The sequence below is a fragment of the Anabrus simplex genome, chromosome 5 (genome assembly GCF_040414725.1).
Source record: "Anabrus simplex isolate iqAnaSimp1 chromosome 5, ASM4041472v1, whole genome shotgun sequence".
NCBI lineage: Eukaryota > Metazoa > Arthropoda > Insecta > Orthoptera > Tettigoniidae > Anabrus > Anabrus simplex.
Window position 1 is genome coordinate 225,499,221 of NC_090269.1, and position 24,676 is coordinate 225,523,896.

Below are 24,676 nucleotides of genomic sequence, written 5' to 3' on the forward strand. Positions count from 1 at the left end.
TACTCTTCTCGTTTACTACACAATGATAATCTTGTTTCAAGCTGCGTTCCATGAAGTCTTTAATACATTTGTTACTTCCGCCCTTCTCTTTATGCATTCTTCACTGTACCACTTACATTCTTGCCAGTTTTTAATGCATTTGCTACTTTCATCCCTTTCCCTCTTCATTTTACCACCCACAGTTTCTTAGTGGCTGTATCGCCTACATACGCATATTCTATTCTGATATCAATATGGTAATGTATGGTTCATTCATGTTTATAAAAACCAGAACACCTTCAAAGACTAGGGATAGGAAGTTAGTATTCACAAGAAATATTCATTAATATGTTCTGAAGAAATGATTAGCATTTGAACCATGTCGACCCTCAGGTTCCAGGTCCACATCGATATCTCTGCTTAATCATCACCGACAGATAAAATGTTCCTGCGGCTCTCGTTGTCGCTATAAACCGAAGGCAATGGATCAGTGTGACTTAAGCAGACATGCAGGATGCCTCGCAGGCGTATGCAAGAACCGTACCGTCAAATGAGTGAGTTTGAAGGAGGGCGCATTATTGGCATGAGATAACGTGATGCATCCATCCGGGAAATTGCTGCTCGTGTGGGACGAAGTGTGTCGGCAGTGCAACGCGTGTGTACAGAATGGTTTACAGAAGGCAGTAGAACACGACGAGTTGGATCTGATCGCACCACCAAGAAGAAGGTTGACACCTCATCCGAATGACATTGCAGGACACATCTGCGTCCTCTTCGACTCTGGCGCAATAGTGGAGCAATGTAACACACAGTACACTATCAGGAGTGACAGTCCATCGCTGTTTATTCCGGTGTGGGTTACCGGCACGTCTTCCATTTCTCCGCCTACCTTTGACTAATGTGCATAAAAATGCTAGACAACAGTGGTTGTACGGAACGACGTCACTGGGGACAGGAATGGCAGCAGATATTATTTTCAGACGAATTCAGTTTCTGTTTGTTTGACGGCATTCGCACAAGACATACAGCACCAACTCTATGCATTATGTTGTGGGCACAAACACAAATCACAGTTAGTGCGTGTCCAGTGCACTGTGACCAGTTTGACCTACGTGAATGACATCCTGCTTCCCGTAGCCATACTCTTTCTGCACGACACCCCAGACGCTATATTTAAGCAGGACAATGCGCGGTCACATGTTGCTGCACGAACACATGTCTTCTCGCAGAATGTCAGACTTTTGCCCTGGCCCGCCCGATCACAGGACATGTCGCCAATTGAAAATGTGTGTGATATGGTGAAACAATGGGTGTGGTGCTGTGACCAAATGCCAACCACCAAAGATGAATTGTGGAACCAGGTAAATGCATCTTGGATGGCTGTACCCCAGGACGCCATTCGCTCCTCATCCGTGGCGATGCCATCAGGCATGGAACAAGTTATCAGTGCCGAGGCATGGAACAAGTTATCAGTGTCCATGGAGGATCCAGGTGCCTACTAGGCAACAGGCCACATGCTGAACCTAGGTGACTAAAATGCTAATAGTTTCTGCATGAAAATATCCTGTGAAAATGAACTTCCTATCTCTAGTCTTTTAAGGTGTCCTGTTTTTTATGAATATTCACTTTCCTTAGGTTCGTATCGCAGCATTTTGGATATTCTAAATCGTTAGTGCTGTTGCTATCTTCGTAATTTCAAAACTTCTCCCTTAAAAAAATGTGGATTTTGATACGGTCTTCTCACCATTGTCATTTCAGCACTAAACTTTTCTTTTAATATTTCCGTGATAGTAAGCCACACTGTTCTCTTCCCTACTTATCCGATTAATAATTATCCGTAAGTGATGGGATTCTCCCCAGTCATCAATTGTTACCCATTTGATCAGTGCTAATGTCTCCCTTGAACACTTCCTCCCGTTTCTGTTATTTTCAATTATTCACCAGTTTCGACTGCTTGCCACCACACATTCAGGATGCACATTTATCACATGGCTCTAGCAAGTAAGTTTACATCATATCAATTAACCCTTGTCCGACTCGTTGGCTGAATGGTCAGCGTACTGGCCTTCGGTTCCCGGGTTCGATTCCCGGTCGGGTCGGGTATTTTAACCTTCATTGGTTAATTCCAATGGCCCGGGGGCTGGGTGTTTGTTCTGTCCCCAACATCCCTACAACTCACACACCACACATAACACTATCCTCCACCACAATAACACGCAGTTACCTACTCATGAAAGATGCCGCCCACCCTCATCGGAGGGTCTGCCTTACAAGGGCTGCACTCGGCTAGAAATAGGCACACGAAATTAAAAAAATTAAATTAACCCTTCACATAGATTGTTCTTTTTCTACTATTTCCTCTTTTAAAACACTCTAGATTGCGGTCTGGAACTCTCGCATGTAATTCCTCCTCGAGCAAATTACATATTCCTTTATCTGTTTATATTTTCTGCTAACTCAAAGAAGAAAACATTATTTGCAAACGGTGAGCCTTCAGGAGGGTATAGACTGAATTAGAACGTAAGTTTATTTATCCATTCAGGTTCGTGTTTGCTCTTACTCAAAGCACTTTTCTTGTTTGTATGTTTTCAGTTCTCTCATGTATTTCCTCCGTTATTAAGGTTAATATTCCATCACGTCACCTGTCCATGCGAGCTTTAATATCGTCTGTCTTGCTATTCGTTTTGCAACATTTAACATGGTCATTTGAACTCACAACAAATGAAGTAATGTGCATTTCAGCTGTTCGTTATTTCCCTGTTCATTCCTGATATTGTTGAAGTATCCTCTCAAAACACATATCACCACTGTATGCTTCTTTAATTTTGTCATCACCGGGCGAGTTGGCCATGCGGTTAGGGAAGCGCAGCTGTGATCTCGCTTTTCCGATATAGTCGGTAGCCCTGAAGATGGTTTTCTGTGGTTTTCCATTTTCACACCAGACAGGGGCTGTACCTTATTTACGGCTACGAAAGGTATAAGAGGATCATAAAATACTCTTCCTGGCGAATTTTCTGTGCAACTCTGTTTAATTATGTTGTCAATTCGGAACTCTATGGCATATTGTTAAACTGGGCAAGTTTCTACAAATCTTAATATTTAGCAAATCTAACATGACAAGAGAAACGGAAGACTAATATTTAAAATCTACGATGGAAAGTGTGGATTTGAAATGCATAGAAAGCAAATGTAACACTTACGTCCTGTCTTCCAGCCATCGATGTTGTTATTGTCAAGAGAGTTTGTCGTTTAATGGAGTGCGTGCTGTTGCTTGCCCTTAGCTGTTACTAGTGAGGAGAAGCATGTACGAAGGGGAAGTCGGATAACAAGACTTGTTTGGCGCATGTTGCGAATGGTTGATTGCTGATGTTGATTAATTTATTGAAGTAAAATACCAAGGTTGTGCCTGGAGTTGTGCTTCTGATCCTAATGTATTGCACCCTGGTGGGGTGACAAGGGTCCTAAAATTCTCCTTCCCCCTCCCTCGTCTTCTTCTTCTTCCTTGTTAACTACCTCTTCTTCTTCCCTTTTTCGCCTTAAGGACGGTTGGAGGATTAGAAGGGAAAACGTACACGGAGATCTTAAAATTGTCTTGCCTCCTGCTACTCTAATTTCGTGAAGTAAAGTACCAAGGTTGTGCCTGGAGCCCTTTCCACTTCTAGCCCTTTCTTAACCCATCGTCGCCATAAGACCTATCTGTGTCGGTGCGACGTAAAGCAACTTGTATACAAAATAATACCATCTGTCTTGTTGCTGGCCTTACTGCTCTCTTGGAAATTAATAATTTATTCGTCCGAACTGCCTTCACGCGCTTTATCCTTTCTGGATCAGAAGTCCTGTAAACCCCAATAGAGTCTGAACAATGAGACGATGGTCAGCTACTCGAACGTCCACCACTTATGCAAATTTACTTGCCAGTCCGCCAGTCCGTTTACCCACTCTGCAGTGCGATCATGCTCGCTGTCGGCTATAGCTATACAAACAAGATCCTCACTCGAGCCAACGTTGTAAACTCCTTCCTCTGACCTAAAAGAACGCGCCTCCGGGATTGTATCGCTATACTACTTGTCTAGTTCATTTAACTGAAATGGAGACAAAGGTCATGACCAATTACCATCGCCTTCTATAAAACACTTTACTGCCATGTGCCGAGTGAGTTGACCGTGCGGCTAGAGTCACGCAGCTGTGAGCTTGCAGTCGGGAGATAGTAGGTTCGAATCGCACTTTCCGCAGCCCTGAATATGATTTTCCGTGGTTTCCTCCTACTTTCACACCAGGCAAATGCTGGGGCTGTACCTTAATTAAGGCCAGGGGCGTTACCTCCCCCATCCTAGTCCTTTCCCGTGCTTTCGTCGCTGAAATCATTGAATGTTTTAGTGTAAGAATAAGCGAGTATCATAATAATAATAATAATAATAATAATAATAATAATAATAATAATAATAATAATAATAATAATAATAATATATGCATTAAGTCCAGAATTTCTTGCTCTTCTTAAATAAATTGAGTAATGCTCTGTTTCTGATTGACTATATTATTTTTCCGCAGTAGATCTCAACTCTTGTTCTAATTCCTTTATTATTTCTATTTCATCAGAATTCTGCCCAACATTTTCTCTTATTTTCACTTCTTTTTTAACACACAATTTAACTCCTTCATGACGTTGTGTTATTCGCGTAAATGCTCTCCAGTTTGTTCAGCCTGACAAGCCTCTTCCATTACTTCTTTAATGTTTTTTGTCTCTTCCCATCCAATTGATGCTACTCGTGCAGGAGTAGGATGCATCTCTACGTCTTCTCTTATAAGTAATACTGACACCACTGCTGCCACTTTCGGTTACTTGCACCCTGGATTGTTGCCACTCACTCTTCTTACTTGCAGTATGCTCGCAATTCACGCGTTGTGCGATCAATCTATTGCCACCCGAAACTGTTGAACAGCAATTCCTATATTCCACTCTCATCATCCATAATATAATACAATACAAGCTCTCACTTCTGTAGCTCGATTACGACGCAATATAGACTTCACACTTAACTTTAGACTTTATATGTAGTGTTATATCTATTTACTTCTGAATCGCAGAAATGGAAGAGGTAAAGATTGTGGTGGGTCTCTCGAAATGTAATTACTTTACATGTGTCACACATACTAAGTTGGAGAAGTAAGCACCCCCACTTAACGTAACTATAAATCGGAGTAGAAAAATATTATATTCGCAACACGTACTACTATTATTTTGAACATAACCATTGTTTCCTTTCTTTGAAAAATGCATAGACCTCATGTGAGGCCCGTAAAATTGTCAAATAAAATAGACCTGCATTGTTTTATAAGAAATATCATAGTATTTTGTACTCTTAAAAGATAAAATCGTCGCTGCCGGGACAAAACCTCCTATGTGAAATATTTTAGCTTAGAACTTTGGCCGGTAAGGTTCTGTCGTCTAAGGTGCAATATTGTGTGAATATTGCCAAGGCATTCTCGCTCTTCATAATGTATGTGCTGCGGATCAGTATATCTCCAAAAATATTATCACATAGGAGGTCTTGACCCGGCAACGACGAAATACTGATCTCTTTCATTTTGAAATAAAAATATTTAACAAGAAAGTTAACATTTTTCTCCACTTTGAGGCTAGGAAAGGACATATTCTTACCACTGTGACTGTAACAATTGGCATATATCTCCAGTTTCTACTCCGAACTTCTTGAGAAAGAGGTGCATTATTAGAAAAAACTGTTTACTGAGAAGTGCACTTAATCATGCGAGAATGTTAATGAGCTTGAGACCCATTTTTCGCACCATTATACCTTCTCTATCCTACCCGGTTCTTTCTCTTTTAAGTGTATTATCTTAATAAAGTATTCCAGGCTCATACTACGAATATACTCTGAGTGGCAAAAGTCATGGGTGGACACTGAATGCGTAAGTGCTCAAAAGGGCAGCAATACGACAAGGCATTGACTCTACAAGGTGTTGGAATCGTTCTGGAGGGATCTGGACCCAGGCATCTGGCACTGCTACCCGCAGTTGGTCTCGTGTAGTTGGTGTGATGCTCATGGAGCGAACACCATCATCGACGGCATCTCATAAATGCTCGTTCGGGAAGTTCGGGGGATCTGGAGAGCCACTCTATGGTCGCAACTTCATTGGAGTGCTCCTCCAACCACCTACGTGCCACCACAGAGTAGTAACATGGTGTATTGTCCTGTTAAAACGTGCCATCTCCATCAGGATATTCTAGGGCTACAGAGGGCTGAAGATTGTCTGAAAGAATATCCACATCACGTGCACCTGTCAGCGCTCCCTGTAGCTGGACAATGGGGCCTAATTACGACCACGAGAGCGCCGCCAAGACCAGAAATGAGCCACCTCCCGCCTGGAAACAACCTTGTTGACACGCAGAATCCATAGCTTCATGGGGCATACCCCACACTTTCACGCATCCATCATCTCGATACAACTGGAACCGGGAATCATCGGACTATACCACACGCCGCCATTGTTCTGTGGTCCATTACCGCTGTTCGCGGCCCCATGCATGTCGTTGAGCTCTGTGTCGCGATGTCAGCAAAAGGACACGAGTTGGTCGTCGGTTGATGAAGTCTATGAGGTGCAGTTACCTCCTTACAATCCTGGTAGAAATAGTTTCCTCACCCCCAACATTTAACTGCGCAGTGATCTGACTCACAGCAACCCGTCAAGCGCCCAGTATGGTTCTGCGGAAGTGACGTTATGTCCGTTCGTTAAACATCTGTGGTCTTCCCCTGCGGCAGTTTACGCGGGTGGCAACGTTCTCTCTTCGATACTGAAGATCCATCATCTATACTGTTGACCTCGAGAGCCCGAATTCGCGTGTAATCTTTGCAATGCTATGACCCATGCGGCGTGCACCAATGATCATCCAACGTTCAACGTTGGTTAACTCGCGACGTGTTGCCATCTTCACAACATTGATGTCTGTGACACACTCCTCAACTACACCACAGCTAGCTCGGTGGTCGTACACGGCACGACACCCCTTTCTGTGACTATTGGCCACTTGAATTTAGGAGACGAGTTGATTCAAAACATACTGTCGGTTGTCCTGAAAGAATCAACATCAACTCCTTTATTAAGTGAATTAATAACGCCATACATTCAAAATCAGATTACTGAAAGTAAGTACTGGTCTCTTAAACCATTTCATAATAGTTAACACCTACTTCTCCTGAAGAAATCAGTTAATAAATATCATTAGTGTGAATAGTTTTCTGTGGTTATCTATTTTAACTTCAAAGTAAATACTGGAACTGTTCTATTCATAAGCCACAGTCGATTTCTTCCACCTCCTTACCCACCTTCATTCACCATTAATTTCATCCTCATTACCTCTTCAACTGACTTTGGCGTCGGGAGGGGTATCCAGCTGTAAAACATACAATACATTTCATCCCAATGGGACTGAGGGGTAAGTATACATACTTATATAATATTCTCAGAGGTAGAGGTTTTCGTTTTTTTCTATATTCCTTAACCATCAAGTGGAAGAGATTATTCATTTTCTATTTTTTGAAAAATAGACGGGAAAACTCCATCAAAAATGCTTGTTATCCATGCTGTTTTAGTAGGACCAATGACATTGCAAAATCTATATACCTACACCTCAGTCAAATTTCACTGGCATATTTGGGTCATGATACATGAAAATTGAAAATTGAACATGGCAGAGATCGGGATTCCAGTGTGTTACACTATTCCTTTAATTCATCTCCAGGACATTTTGGCTCTAATCCCGAGGGACGCCACATTAAAATACCAGCAGCTTTTAAAAAGTACAATTTTGCTTTACTTCGCACCGACACAGATAGTTCGCGCGGTGACGGTAGGATAAGAAATTATTAGTAGGAATGAATGGCCGTGATTTAGTTACTGTCCCAGCAGTTTCCTGGTGTGGAAATTGGAAACCAAGCAATCTGACAACTACGTGCGGCCACTCGCTCGGTAGCAGAAAGCTTTCATAGAAGCTACTCTCCAAAACAAAATTTTTTGTTTATACTAATACATTTATTTAACATCGTATTTCGGAAACATCAACTACATTCATCCAGACTTATGCAGTTACTGTTGGAGGGAAGCGTATCAAGATAGGATCGATAAATCTAGGGGAAAGACTGTACATTCATTTGACTTGTAGAACGGTGCAGTAGTTACCTGAATGTAAATATAAGGATAATAATAATAATAATAATAATAATAATAATAATAATAATAATAATAATAATAATAATAATAATAATTTGTTTGCTTTACGTCCCACTAACTACTTTTACGGTCTTCAAAGACGCCGAGGTGCCGGAATTTAGTCCCGCAGGAGTTCTTTTACGTGCCAGTAAATCTACTGACACGAGGCTGTCGTATTTGAGCACCTTCAAATACCACCGGACTGAGCCAGGATCAAACATGCCAAGTTGGGGTTAGAAGGCCAGCGCCTTAACCGTCTGAGCCACTCAGCCCGGCTATAGTGATACTGGGAGGAATGGCATGGAGAGGTGGCAGTGGTGGCGATTATCAATCAATCAATCAATCAATCAATCAATCAATCAATCAATCAATCAATCAATCAATCAATCAATCAATCAATCAATCAATCAATCAATCAATCAATCAATCAATCAATCAATCAATCAATCAATCAATCACCACTGGCATGCGCTTAAGGATGTTGCCCAAGTAGCAGATTTCCTATCTGTTGCTTGCCTAGTGATTTCAAGGAAATTGGAGATGTATCAAACATCTCCCTTGGTAAATTACTCCGATCCCTAATTCTTCTTCTAAACGAGTACTTGCTCGAATTCGTTCTCTTGAATTCCAACGTTATCTTCACATTATGACCTGTCCCACTTTAAAATCTCCACCCAGGTTTATTCGTCTTCTAATACCATTCCAAGCCATCTCTCCATTGACAGCTAGCAACATTCCGCTTAGGCAAGAGCAGTTTTTGCTTTAGTTATTTTAACAGGAGGTACAACCAGGTAACCTTCATTCCGTAACGCTGATCAGGGGGAAAACTGGTTGAAGAGTGACGCTTCGAAGAATACGAATGTTATCAAAATACAGGAAAGAGTCATGAAGGGCGTGAAAATAAGACTCTCTAGGACTCACAAACTAACATCGTAGGGGTCGAAAGAGAATGAGAGTTGACTATGGGAGGCCCGATAAGAAAGATGAAAATAAGGAACTTGACACAAGTATGTGGGAGATACGCTCTACTCACTAAGTTCCTCGTGTTTTCAAACCCACACTCCCTAGTCGAAAGCCCCTGACAGTTACCCCAATTACGGCGGGCAGTGGATACCGTGGAGGTTTTCTATCTCCCTTGCCCACAGGGATGATCGAGGGTCACATCAAACCAGTGTTTACAGTGACTGATGACGCGGTGTACAGGGTGTACAGATAATTACTAGACATTTAATATGATACTTGCACCCAGTCAGAATGTTTTTTTTAAATTTTGTTTACGTCACACCGACACAGAGAGGCCTTACGGCGACAATGGGATAGGAAATTGGATAGGAGTGGGAAGGAACCGGCCGTGGCCTTAATTAAGGCACAGCCACAACATTTGCCTGGTGTAAAATGGGAAACCACGGTAAACTATATTCAGGGCTGTCGGCAGTGTGGTTCGATCCTACTATCTCCTGGATTCAAGCTCACAGCTGCGCGCCTCTAACCACACGGCCAACTTCCCTGGTCACAATATGTACGTTTATGCATGGGATATTGCACGTGGCGGTGATCTGGAGGGGTAGCGGGGTCAGCCGCCTGATACTTTGTGGAGATATAACTTTTTTTCCATATTAGCCACCTAAAATTAGGAATTATAAAAAGACCACTGTTGTCTTATCACCTAATTCTTTCCTTTAATTTCTTTATATATATATATAGAACCCTTTAGGTCCATATTGAGGGATACCTACCTTCCTTACCTATCAGCAAAGTTCATGAGATCTGTCTCTTGGGTCGTTTCGGGTTCTTCGTCACTTGCTGAGGTAAAGGTAGGGTTCATTAATTCTAATCTATCTACTGGAATGAAAGGTCTGTTTAAAAGATTCCTATTTATTCAGGAAAATTCTGAAGCATGTCAATGGTATCATAGAAGTCAATTGTGTCCACTGGACACCACAATCATTTTTACATAAACGTCAGAACACTGGTGTGAGACTTTAACGTAACTGCCTGATGGGCATTCTTACTAGAAACCATTATCTCAATTATTAATCATTTAAGAAAGGAAAGTCTGGAAATCCTTAAATTCGGCTTCCATGTGAAACCACATGTACCATCATAGTGATTCGTTATGGTCCAGCCCTCGTAACACGAACTCTGGACTCTGGGAATAATTAAGGCCGTCCAATCGGTGTGTGCCACACAGTGGTTCTACGGCTTGGACCCTTAATTGAATCGATGTGACCTGCGTCTATGTCATGGACCGACATCTACTCTTCTAAGTTACTTTAAAGTCATTGTGGATGATGACCGCAAGGAAATGATGCTACAATGGCATATGGCCCTAATCTAAGTCACTGAGGTTGATGACCCCCTGACCATCCAAGTTTCTAGGCTGAAGGCTAAACACAATTAAGTTACATCGGTTGATGACCAAAGTTCCACTTTACTATCCCCAGCACATTCACTGCTCAATCAATCAAAGTTCAATAATTACAACAATAGCAATGCTCACAAACTTTGTGGCAGTAAAATCCATTTCCTTCGGATATGTCCCCTTAATCGTTACTTTACATGTTAACATTCCCCAGAAAACAAACTAAAATTTCCAGAATGCATCTCCAAGTTATTCGCTTGATTAAAGTTATTTCAAATGCGGTTTCACTGAATTTAATAATTAAATAAATTTAAATGATTTAACGAAATATTAACGAACAACAAATTTTATCTCCGCGGACTCTGGTTTCTTCACAAATTTCTACGCAGCTGTGATGTGAGTTCAATATTGCGATGTTTATCTGGCTGGAAAAGAATTTTACATAATTCATGTCCAGCTATATATATCCTGTCTCATGATATCACGCTTAAAAATCTAATCTAGTCCTAACCGTTATTAACACTTGGATATCCTAACAATCTACGCACAAACCAAACAACTCGCCATATAATTACGATGTCATATCTCGTCATTACCATTATGAATTTTGCACACCCCTCACAGACAAACCGATCAACACGACCATCGCTCTATATTTTGGACAACCCTGAAATTGGGTTACTCTGTTCCTTATACTCAAAGTTCGTGATTTCAAATGTTCATTACGTCCCCAATTACAGTATTTCACAATACTCAGATCATTACCGGCTATGAATTTCAACTAAATCCAGCATTTTAACGTTTCCCCTGGCCGAGAATTACAGTACAATCTCAACTCCACTCCTTTCCCGTTATCATAGCTGAGGCCTCTCATCCCCCCAAGCTCGCTTGGCAGTTACAGGAAACACCTGGTTTATTCACAGTTGACTGAGTTCTCAAAATGCTCCCTTTAAACTCTGCCGACATAATTAAACAAATACGATATTCTAACCAACAGAATGCACAGGTTATGCTTCAAGATGCCCACACTAATTATACGCGTCGCCAATTATTACCGCTATGGATTTCTATGAATTTCTTTCCATTCTCAACATTATAAAATATTCCTCGGGCTATCATGTCCCGGCTTCAAATGACAGGACTCTAACCTGATTCGCACATCTCATCTCAACTCATATAAAACATTCCTCGGGCTTCCGTGTCCCGGCTTCAATGACAGGTCCAACCTGATTCACAAATCTCATATCAACAAACTAACCTCTGTTTCCCAGCTCCACAGTTATCATCGACAAAGAACTGGAATAAAATCCTTACTAGAAATCCCGACGTCTAATATCGCACAATGCATTAATCATGAATAACTTCGCATAAATGATATCGTATTTAATAACTTGATTTTTACGAGAAATGACTGAAACATTCTACTAGATCTTTTTATTGTCAGTCAGACACAGTTTAAAATGGGCATAAAAAAACGTTTATCTCCGTGACCAAATTCATCACCCTAGGTTCTCACCCGACAGCGCGCTTCCACTCGATTGAAAATGAGTGACCATGGATTATTATTATTAACGTCAAATTGCAAAGAGAAGAATTTTACGTCGAATGAACATCTTAATTTGACATCACAAAATACAGGCAGTACACTCACACGGATGACGATCTACATTGGACGTGATATCACTTCGGAACCCTATGCAATAACTTTTTACAACATTATACGGCACTCGCAAGACTTCAAACTTTTATCCAAGTGGAAAATAAAACAAATGACTCTTTTAGTCGTACTCTCACATTTACAAAACTTAGTAGGGGTGACCACTGCGTCGTATATCCCCATTCAAATACAAGAAATCACGAGACAAGATATAAGAGGTAGGAAGATGGAAAGTCACCTACATCATGTCGTCACGCCAGTATTCGTCATAGGGCTCACCTGTGACCCTGGCATTTTATTTAGCCATTTTTACATTCATGGCTTCACAGTTCATTATTAACTTTCTTCAAGTTTTCTGGAATAAAGCATAAAAAAAAGAAGATACCCTTCACTTGTTTGTTGAGTGCACACGATGGACTATAGTTATTTACGCACACAAATTACTTAATCACATTAGAATTTATTCAGTACTTTGACCGTCCTATCTGGTACAATTATTTCACTCAAGAAAACTATCTCCTCATGGAGTCAAGACTTAGCCACACTGGCTAAAATCTGCAGTCGAACTCAGTCTACTTTCCTTGGTTTGATTTCGCAGAGCAGCTCAACAATTTTCGTCCGCTTTGTATCACAAATGCCGGAGAAGCAGACTTCGTCATGGCGTCCCTTCATATTTATAGCAGTTACCCCCTCTCTTCGGATCTCTCTCTTTGCCGCCAAGAAAATTTCTATTAATTTTCTGACTTACCTAAACTGCAATTTCAAGAGTTTTGAAAGTGACTACATGCTTGCTACATTTCTGGCGGTAGTGTTCACGGACATTTAAAAATTTTACGGGTTCGATTTGTGAGATGATTGACCCCCTTTGATAGGCACTATATTTTTGACTTGGCGTGGTCACGCCATGTACACGCGCTTTGAAATAGTTCATAAAAATGACTTGAGATTCTTCCGCCGTCGACACGTGTGGTTGACGTCACGTACCCCAGAGCGTGGGACCGAAGGTAATCACCCCCCGTCACGTGTCAAATCCATGCTATCAAGAATCCAACTTTTAGTTTAATTGTTACATTATGCATAATGTTCTTAGGGCACAAAGGTCATGGGTTCAATATATATATATATATTATGCGGACGAGTCCACGTACAGCAGCGTGATTGAGAGGGAAGTAACTTGGACTTCGGGAGTGTTTACATCGGTACCTGGTGACTACGTTAGTGTGACAAGCTTTCAGTTCGCTTCCAATAGCTCGCCAGTAGTTACCCGTCCACTACCTTCCTACCCCTACTTTCGCCCCCAAGCTCGAGGCTTCGAGTACGTCTGTGCCATCAGATGGTAATCTACATCTAACATATGGAGTAGGGGAAGCAGGGGTATATTTTTTGCCAAGGTCATGGACAATAAGGTATGAATCACCACCCTGCCGCGCGCATTCATCAGTCTGGCAGTCTTACTCAGTCAGTCAATATATCTGGGTAGTTCTATCCACTGTCTTACTTTCCTAATTAATAGTCACCGGGCGAGTTGGCCGTGCGGTTAGGGGCATGCAGCTGTGAGCTCACATCCGGGAGATAGTGGGCTCAAACCCCAATGTCAGCAGCTCTGAAGATGGTTTTCGTGGTTTCCCATTTTCACACCGGGCAAATGCTGAGGCTGTACTTTAATTAAGACCACGACCGCTTCCTTCCCATTCCTAGGTCTTTCCTGTCCCATCGTCGCCATAAGACCTATCTGTGTCGGTGCGACGTAAGGCAAATAGCTGAAAAACTAATTAGTAATCAAATTCTGAATGGATTTTTATTGTGTAATCACGCAGTACTTCTCTTTATTTGTAACACATTTGTAATTGTTACTTTGGTGAAAGTTGTATTGCATAGTATTCAATATAAACTATTAATTCTGGGAGAGTTGGCCGTGAAGTTAGGGGTGCGCAGCTGTGAGCTTGCACCCGGGAGATATTGTGATCGGACCCCACTGTCGGCAGCTCTGAAGATGGTTTTCCGTGGTTTCCCATTTTCACACCAGACGAAAGCTGGGGCTGCACCTTAATTAAGGCCACGGCCGTTTCCTTCCCACTCCTCGGCCTTTCTTATCCTATCGTCACCAAAAGACCTATCAGTGTCGGTGCAGCGTAAAAGCAAATTGTAAATATATGTATTAATTATTACCGCAGTTAAGTTGGTAAACTGTAAAACTGTGCAACTCTGTCGAAATTCGATCAGTGATTATAAAAATCTTACCATTTTGTAGCTATTTATTTCAGTTTTGTTTTCTACCTTCCACCCCACTATATCCCCCAGACCAGTGGCGAATATAGAATATATTTTTTGGGGAGGCCAAGATTGATGTAAGGTTAGGTTAAGTAATTTTAAGAGGTCAGACGATTTCAAACACTTTAGAAAGGAAAAAGGAAACATTGATTTGGGCTGATACATACATACATACATACATACAGTACACCAATGGTTACAAAACGAAGTCCAGGTTTCTTGGTACACTTGCAAACTTATCAAGAACTTCTTCATCACTAACTATAATGCCTCTGTGGATAGAGAGTAAAGCAAGCCCGTTAAGCCTACTTTCAGATGTGTTGTTCCTTGAGTAAGTCTTCAGTCTCCTTAGGCTAGAGAAAGTTCTTTCTACGGTTGCGACAGAAACAGGAAGAAGTGCGAGTAATTTGAGAAGGGTATAAATGTTGGGGAAGAAAGTCTTGTCACATTTTCCTAGAGAACTTACAGCCATTTTGGGAAGATTTGAAGGATTTTCCTGACTCCACTTTTCTTTCCACAACATAAACTCACTTTGCACAATCTCTTTATGTGATAGATATCCTTCGTAGAAACTAAAGGCAGCCTCCAGTGAACCGAAATCTGTTACGATACACAATTGTGGAAGGATGTTTTGTAAGGATGCAACTATTTCCTTGTGAGATTCAAAGCGTTCTTTAGTTAGTTACAAAAATCGTCCAGGTATTTCACATAAACTGCTAACTGTTGGCTCGGTATCTCAACAACGATCGAAAATTCCCATCATTTTGGCCCGGTTCTTCAAGGCTTATACATTTTTTCGGGGGGGCCCAGGCCCCCTGGGCCCCCCCTTATATACGCCCCTGCCCCAGACTCCCGATACTTAGTGATGTCTCTCAATTTTTTCGCCCCCCCCACTTCTAATTCCTAGTGATCAACACTGATATATTGGAATATACAGAATAGAATAGAATAGAATAGAATAGAACACCTCTTTATTGCACACCCTAGGATACACCATCGGCTTACAGGCAATAAAGACAGCGAAACACACAGAAACAAAAAATAAACAAACAATATCTACTATATATATATATAATCTCTTAAAACTTCTTACTACATCCTGTAACTAATTTAGTGGCGCCCGCACAGGCGGAATACCAGACCATGCACTGCACCACCCTTCACTAGAACTACTGAGCTGCCTCTAACATGGGAGGATCTCCTAACAGCAAGTTAGGGCACCCCCTACTTCAACTCTAACGTGCTAACTCTTTATTTTACTACCTACAACTAACTAACAGAAAAAGAAAAAGACACTGGCTGGTCGCGGTATCCCCTGGTAAGGACAGAGCTTGTCCCGCCCGTGATACCACTATCAGCCGCACCCCGTGGGTCAGGTGTCTTATTGGAATATACAGGATGCCCGGAAAGAACGAACTGGGTATAAGAGCATCAGAAGGTTGGCCATGCTGATAAATTATTTGAAAATTATAATACGGTATATCGCACCGATGTCATTTTATGAGCTGCTGAAGTTAGCCAATCAGATCTTTTCGAGGGCGAATTAAAGACTACTTTGCGGGGCACTGTGACGTGACTTAAGAACGGCTTGAGAGTCATGCCGAGAAATCAGTACCAAACACAAACACGCCGTTCGTTTTAACCAGTTTCGCTGTACGTATTTGATTTGGAGCGATGCTGTCAGCTCGGAGATCCGTATTCGAACCCCTCCCCTGGCGAAGTTTTATTCCTCGACTAGTGCTGTCATGACAGTCTTAGACCACGTGCAGATTTAGCAACACGGCCTTCCAAAGCCCATTTGAATTCGCCTGCGAAGTGGTCTGGTTGCCTAATTTCAGCAGCTAATAAGATGACAACGGTAAGAGATATCGAATTATTTCCTTCAGATTATCAGCATGACCAACCCTCTAACGCTGATATACCCATTTTACTTTGTTGGGCCGATGACCTCGATGTTAGGCCATTTTAAACAACAAGCATCAACAAGCAAACAGTTTACTTTGTTACCGACCACCTTGTACACAATAGTGTAAGTTTCCACACTCAATTCAATGTATTTTAGATTGATTACTTGTTTTCTATTTAATGTACAAACTTACTTGCTTTCCCCTTTGATGTATGTACTCATTTTTTATCAAATTGTCCGATTGTTCCAGTACATTCATTTATTCCTTTTCTAACGCTTTTCCCATACTTGTGGGGTCGCGGGTGCAAACTGTGTCGCACATGTGGATTTGGCCTTGTTTTGCGGCCGCATGACCTTCCTGACGCCAACCTTGTATGTAGGGATGTAATCACTCTTGCGTATTTTTGTGATGGTTGGTAGTGTAGTATGTTGTCTGAATATGAAGATGAAAATGTTGGAAGAAACACAAACACCCAGTCCCCGGGCCAGAAGAATTAATCAAAGGCGATTAAATTCCCCAACCCGGCCGGGAATCGAACACGGACCCATCTGGACCGAAGGCCTCAACTTTGACCATTCAGTCAATGAGTCGGACTGTTATAGTTCTTTCATCCGTTTAGTAGTTCTGAAAGGAAACTGTGCACACTAATGTTATTTCAATGAAATGGGAATTTTATATTTATTAACAACAACAACAACAACAACATATATTTAATCTATCCTTCGTTTGTAATCCTTTCCCGTCACTTTCCTCACAATTTGGGAAGGGCACGTGTGCGAACTTTACCACACAATTAGGGTAGGTGGTGTTTTACTGCGGAGTGATCTTCCCGACATAAACGGTGTGTGGTGAGATTTGTTCACCTATCAGGAGTTCCTGTGGTAGTTGGCATTTCATGATCTGTGTGTATGTGAAAAGGATTTTTATACAAACACAAAGGCCATGTCCCCGAAGCAGAGGAATAAACTTAACGTGGCTAGAATTCACACTCCGCCCGGGAAATGGAACCCGGGTTTCAATGAACCGAAGGTCAGTAAACTGACAAGTCAGCCAAGGAGACGTAAACAGAACTACGTTTGCTATTTTCAAGAATTCGAAATCATCCTTGGAACCAAGTACTCATAAATTCCAACTTCATCTAACTGTTATGATACGTAGGCCAGTACAGCGATTACAAATCGCGTGGTAAAATAAACAAGCTAATTATGAATATTTTGATACGAGGAAAACCCTTGTTCGCAAGTGTGTTCTTGTAGTAGAAAATTTCAACATTGCATCGATTCGTAGGTGTATCAAGTTTTTAAAGTACTTGAGGCATTGAAACAGGGTGCACTCTCCGTAATCCTAACGGATTTTCGTTGTTTTCTCATATCATGGCGAATACGTGGACATGGTCGCTACTTGTTTTACAATCGTATAAATTGTATACACCACAGGAGAAAGTATATCTCACAGGTTATAGAACTGACTTCCAGCATTCAAAGTATACGCGAGTATTAATCAAGGTGCTTCAAGTGCCTTCCATGAAGCAACAAGCAAACGTGTGGTGGTCTAACTTAAATTCGAGGGAACTCCAATACACACCCCTGCGTGTAACCTGACCACAGACCACTGCACTCTGTACAATGGTGCAGCAAGGGGGAATATTACTCGACCGCGAATACCGAGCACTGTATAAGTTGTGGTAAACCATAACCTTTAAGGCTTTTAGATTTCAATCAATGATATTCCTATTTCTTGGACTGTGAAAAAATTGGGAACGACTAATTCCATGTATTTTCTTCCAAACAGATTTAAATTACTTGTTCTGGCTGGTCATGTGAAGCGTGTCCGACACTGGTTGAATAGCTCACGAAGTTACTATTATTATTATTATTATTATTATTATTATTATTATTATTATTATTATTATTATTATTATTATTATTATTGTCATTAAATGTAAAGAGTATGGAACAGAGTGGGAAGACACATACATCGACCCTTCTACTAAATAACTAAACACGGTAGCTTGTTTTAACTTCTTCCTTAATAAGCAATACAATTCTAAGTAGGCCAGGTTCTATTACAGATAAGGTTAAGCAATTCAGTTGTTATTGGCAGGAAGAATTCAGGAAATCAAGTCAAGACGATTAGCTTTTCGTGATAAATGAAACTCTAAATTATATGATGAGTGAAAAATAAGATTCTAGTATTATACATTGTTTTCCTTATCATATAATTGCGGTTCATGTTGTGGATTATTGTAGACCAAAGGCAGCGGTTGAGTAACCTAGTAAGTGGTCCTTAAAGTCGGTATGCTAGTTGCTACGGAACAGGGGTAGGCATTTCTTAGACATGGCCTTCCTAGTGACACATAGGGGCCGATGACCTAGCTGTTAGGTCCCTTTAAACAACAAACATCATCCTAGTGCTTCAGGCTTCTAGAAATACTGTATACAGTCCACCGATGGTCCCTAACACGTTAGAAGAGCGATCTTCTATGGGACAATGTGTTAACAGGGTACTATCTTGCTTCACAGAATTTACAGAACTCAGAACGTTTTATGTAAGCCTCGGACCAACGGGAGTAACTGAGTCCCACTTCCATTTGACAGGCAAGGGACTCGTGGGAAGGAACTTGGCGAACGAAATGGAATTCGATGGGGAGCCGCGGGGCTTATGGAAGAAATAAAGTAGACTTGATGACGCAGCAGAGAGGATGCATCTGGATGTGCTAGGAAATGACATTCAGATATGGAGAGATATCGAGGAAGGTATGGAAGATTGTAAAGTAATCTGAATAGCTGTTGAAAAGGGAAGGGCAAGGTGCGTGGTAGGACTGTTTTATAAGAGTAGCCTTACACGCTGCATAGATTGTATTAAACAAGAAAATGAGTGAATGATGTGGGTAGATTGGAGGTATAAGGACGAAAATATTCTCAATGTATTCGCCATGTGAGGGTGCAGATGTGGATGAATCTGACAAGTTTTATGAAGCGCTGAGTGACACTGTAGTCATAATAAATGGCAAGGATAGGATAGTACTAATGGGCGATTTATATGCGAGAGTTGTAAATAGAACTGAAGGGAACTAAACGGCGACGATAAATATAGGGAAGATATGGAAGCTATTGGGAATGGGAAGCATTAACTACACTTCTGTGCTGGTATGGGATTAGTAGTTACGAATACATTCTTCAAGCATAAGGCTATTCACGCCTACACACGGAGAAGTACTGTATCATGACCGACTTTGAATTCAGGAGATCTGTTAGGAATGTGCGGGTATTTTTGGAGATTGTTTGATGATACAGACCACTATATGATCTGTATATCTAGATCTAGGACAGAGGAAGTGAAATCTGTCTGCAGAATAATAACGGTAAAAATCTCCAGGACAAGGAAATTATACAAAACTACAAGGATATGATTAGTGAAAAGTTCCAAACAATAGGAAGTAAGCAGTTTCAGGATATATAATGAGAATGGGTGGCATACAGGGATGCTGTAGTAGAAACAGCAAAGGAATGCCCAGGAAAAATTCTGTGTAAATATGGAGAAAATCGACCATTTTGGTGGAATAATGAAGTTAGGGCAGCTTGTAAACGTACGTATCAGAAATGGCTCCAAACAAGGACTGTTGCAGACACGCAATTGTACAGTTCGAAAATGAAAGAAAGACAGCGAAACAAATAATTGTTGAATGCAAGAAGTAGTAATAACGTGGAAAAGCTAGGTCATGCGGCAGGGAAGCTCTTCTGGACACAGTACTTCACAATCTTAGAAAGGGGGGAAATGAATAGAGTATTGGGTGAACTAAGGTGAATCCATAATAGATCCCATCAAATCACTGGACATGTGCAGGGTACATTTTAAAAATCTTCTCAACCTAAAATAAATACTTCTAGTGACGCCATGAGCTCAAGGGGAGAAGGGCAATTCTGTTGGTAAAATTGCATTTGAGGAAGTAGACGGCATGGTAAATAAAAACTGTATTGTATTAAGCAACAAGAATAGATGAAATTTGATATTAAATGGTGAAATTCAATGGTTAGACAGGGGTGACATGGCTTCATACCGTAATAATATTAGCCTGGTATGTTAGTAACGTACCTACTGATTGGATGGAAGCAGTCATTGCACCTGTCTGTAAGCAAGAGACCAGGCAGGATTACGACAACTGTCTAGGTATTTCATTGAACATTATACCATGCATTATAGATGCAGCCATTCTTTTAGATAACGACATCAAAGCCATCTGCAGAGGTCAACCCACAAACGCAGTAGTTCCTTCACTGAATAAAACTGAAATTCAAACAAGATCAAAAAGAAACCATCTTAGAGAAAATCATATAAACATAAATACTTCAGGAGCTGTAGATAAAGCAGACGTCTTTATCTTCACAGACAGATCGAAAATGCAAAACTATGTCGGAGCAAGAATGGTAATCGAGGAAAACTCGAAGGAAATTTTCATTGATATAAAAGGGTTAGATATTCATTGCTCGGTATTCCAAGCCGAACTATTGGGCACCATCATGGCTGTGGAATGCATAGAACTACACAAAAACCGTACTTCAACTTATGCTATTCATGTTGACTCAGAAACTGCAATTTTTGCCGTAGCTAATAAGAAAACTACCCATTTTCTCGCCACCCAAATCAGAGACAAACTTATTACCCTCAACAAAACGAACAAGATTACTCTTCGCTGGATTAAAGGACACACAGGTCTTCGCGAGAATGAGAGAGCTGACTATCTTGCTAAGATTTCTGCCAGCTATAAATCTACAATAGACTAGAAGTCACCACCTCTAAATTATGCCAAACAAGTATTAACTGAATACTATACAACAATTTGGAATTCCATATACAGGGTTATTCACCTAACATGTTACACGGAAATAACTTCTAGACCAATAAAGATATCGGCATTCTGTTTTATATTCGTAAATAGTACGCAGGTCTTTTAAAGTAACGTGCTACTTAGTCTCATGGAGTGATTAACAACCGAGATATTGATACTAACTCCATATTTTTAAATGGAATGGCACAAATTCATACAGCAGATTTAAAAGTTCATCTGCGTACACGTTCAAATGTGTAAGTATTTTCAAAATCGGACAGTTAGTTTTTGAGATATAAGAACAGCGTTCGCTGTTTTGCATGCAGCATCAGACGACGTGAAGTCGGGCAAGGACATATTGAGGCGCAAGCAGGTTACTGGGAGTGAGTTCAGCCACAGAATGGATACCAGGCATGTAAGCACCTCGTACACATGTGATGGGTTTGCAAAGTGTGTATGACAGGCGAACACATTGCAGGACAGAAAGGGTTGATGTGTTTAAAAGGAATAACGTAAGTACTTTGCCTTGAAAGGAACATTAACGAAAGCTATAATTCTCACCGGTTTTAGTGTTCAGTTCATACTACTCTGAGTTGAGAAATAAACATAACACAAAACACCGAAGAGCTTCTTCTAGAAAAGCAAATGTTCAGAGCTGAACGTGGTGAGATGGTAGCAACACTATTATTTATGTTTTATTTTACACGCATTAAGCTCCAGCTCGACTGTAGTAGCGTGCATTCGGGAGAGCGTAGGTTCGAGTCCTGCCTCGCCCAACCTGAAAGTAATGTCCATGGTGTCCCATGTTCAACACCAGGCAAATACCGCATAGGTACCTGTGTGATAGGCCACGGCCGACTTCCTTTCCCAATCCTTTCCATTCCCATCCGTGAGAAAAAACGCTAGACTGATCGCAACCTATTATATGTCAAAACAAAACAATACAACTTTAATCTCCCCTCCCCGTTGTGTGTTTGCCAGTCATACAATAACGTTGCACACCCAGGGTATGTTACGGTACATCACATTGTGTTTACAGTACATGCCTGGTATCCGTTCTGTGGCTGGAATCAAGGCCAGGAAGCAGCTTGCGCCTCAATATGTCCTTACCCGACTTCATGCCGTCTGATGCGGCATGCAAAACCGCGCATGCTGTTCTTATTTATATCTCAAAAAGAAATTGTCCGAGTTTGAAAATACTTACATATTTGAACTTGTACGCAGTTGAACTTTTAGGCCAGCTGTATGAATTTGTGCCATTCCATTTAAAAGTATGGAGTTAGTATCAATATCTCGGTTATTAATCACCCCATGAGACTAAGTAGCATGTTATTTTACAAGACCCTGGATACCATTTACAAATATGAAAACAGAATGCCAATATATTTAATGGTTTCGAAGTTATTTCTGTGTAACATGTTAGGTGAGTAACCCTGTATACCAGCTCCGAAGATTCCTTCCACACAAAATTATTCATTCCTAATATACCATACAGACTGTCCTCATCTATCTGGCCCAACTTCATAACCAACCATTTTATTAAAAATCATGGTTGCTTTATATCATATCTCCATAAAATGAAAATAATGGATTTACCACTCTGCAGCTGCCCAGAAAAATCTCCACAGACTCTTCGACACCTGATGACTGAATGCACCACGTACTCGAGAGAACGACCAGCTGTGCTACGATCAACTCCCCTGCCAACGATTGTGACATACCACTGAAAAACTGTCCAAGTAACAGAATTCCTCAAGAAAATCTTCCACTCACTTCAATAATTTATCCATACTGTACCGGGAAATGATTAGGGATCTGGGCATGAGAATCTTCACGTAGGGGTGGACGGCTCTTATGGAGTAGGTACAGAGAGGCGTACGCCGAGCTAAATAATAGTTGGGCTTAAAGCTCAATCTATTCACCATCATATATTTATGGGCAATGTTTCCTACTGTATTATTCTTGCTCCTTTTTACGAAATATTTGTTTCGTTGGCAAATTATTTAAACATTAAAGCAAGTTATTTTACAAAATTTTCGTAATGCAATGTTTACCTGATTTAAAAACATGATATCCACAAAAGATTGCCTTTATCTTGAGGTTTTAAAAATAATTTGTTTTTACGAAAGTCACCATAAACTAACTGAAATGAATGTCTTTCCCCAGAAGATCAAATTCAAAATTCCAAATACCGAATTGTTTCCCTACAGTCTTTTTTAAATAACAAATTTCACTTGTTTCCTAAAGTCTTTTTAAATAAGAAATATCACTTCCTTCCTACAGTCTTTTTAAATAATAAATTTCACTTTAAAATAAATACTCTTTCACTTTCAAAGTTTGTGAAGTTCTCCCTAAAACTTTTTATACGTATGAAAAATGTTACGCTTCGAAAATAACGCAAACTAGAATTTAGTAAAAGTCTAGTTTCCAATGAGCGTTGTAATAATTGTTCGTAAAGCTGTTAAACGAAGTCACTGATTTTACTATTCCACTTGGCAAGAAGAAAGTTTGTTCTGTGGAATTTTATGCACTTGTTTTGAAATTGGTTTAAAATTCACTTGATATAACCTGTATGCCGGCCCCGTGGTGTAGGGGTAGCGTGCCTGCCTCTTACCCGGAGGCCCCGGGTTCGATTCCCGGCCAGGTCAGGGATTTTTACCTGGACCTGAGGGCTGGTACGAGGTCCACTCAGCCTACGTGATTAGAATTGAGGAGCTATCTGACGGTGAGATAGCGGCCCCGGTCTAGAAAGCCAAGAATAACGGCCGAGGGGATTCGTCGTGCTGACCACACGACACCTCGTAATCTGCAGGCCTTCGTTCTGAGCAGTGGTCGCTTGGTAGGCCAAGGCCCTTCAAGGGCTGTAGTGCCATGGGGTTTGGTTTTTTGATATAACCTGTTTTTCTGGAACTCAGGACTGGAATGTAGACAGCTGCTGGTCAGCGAACAGCAAGTTGTCAACATAGGCAGCCGGTGTCGTGAAGTCATCACCATAGCACGACGCTCCATATCCCATGTTGATACCGCAGTTCCATTCCTTTGTTGACACGTCCCACGTCGACTCGACATTCAGCTTGTGTAGCGGCAGGCAGATACGATAATTACGAGAAATAGGCACTCGTCAGGATTTCGCGCGTCACTGTGTAGTGTAGCGAACACGAGAAAGTTCAACTGACTGCGATTGCTTGGTAATGTCCCATTCAAAATAAATCGTATTTGCACTTCATAAATGTATGCACGGTATTTTGTTATGTGCACTTGTTCACTGTTCTTAACACTAGCAGCAAAATTACGAAAGCTCATTTATCGGAATAACTGTTCAGAGGAAAAACACAGTTCTAATATAATCATTGGTATGACACACGAAGAAATGGTATATTTACAACAGTAGAAGTGTTCTAAACACATGCATGTTTGTATGTTCAAATAGCTACAGTGTTTTG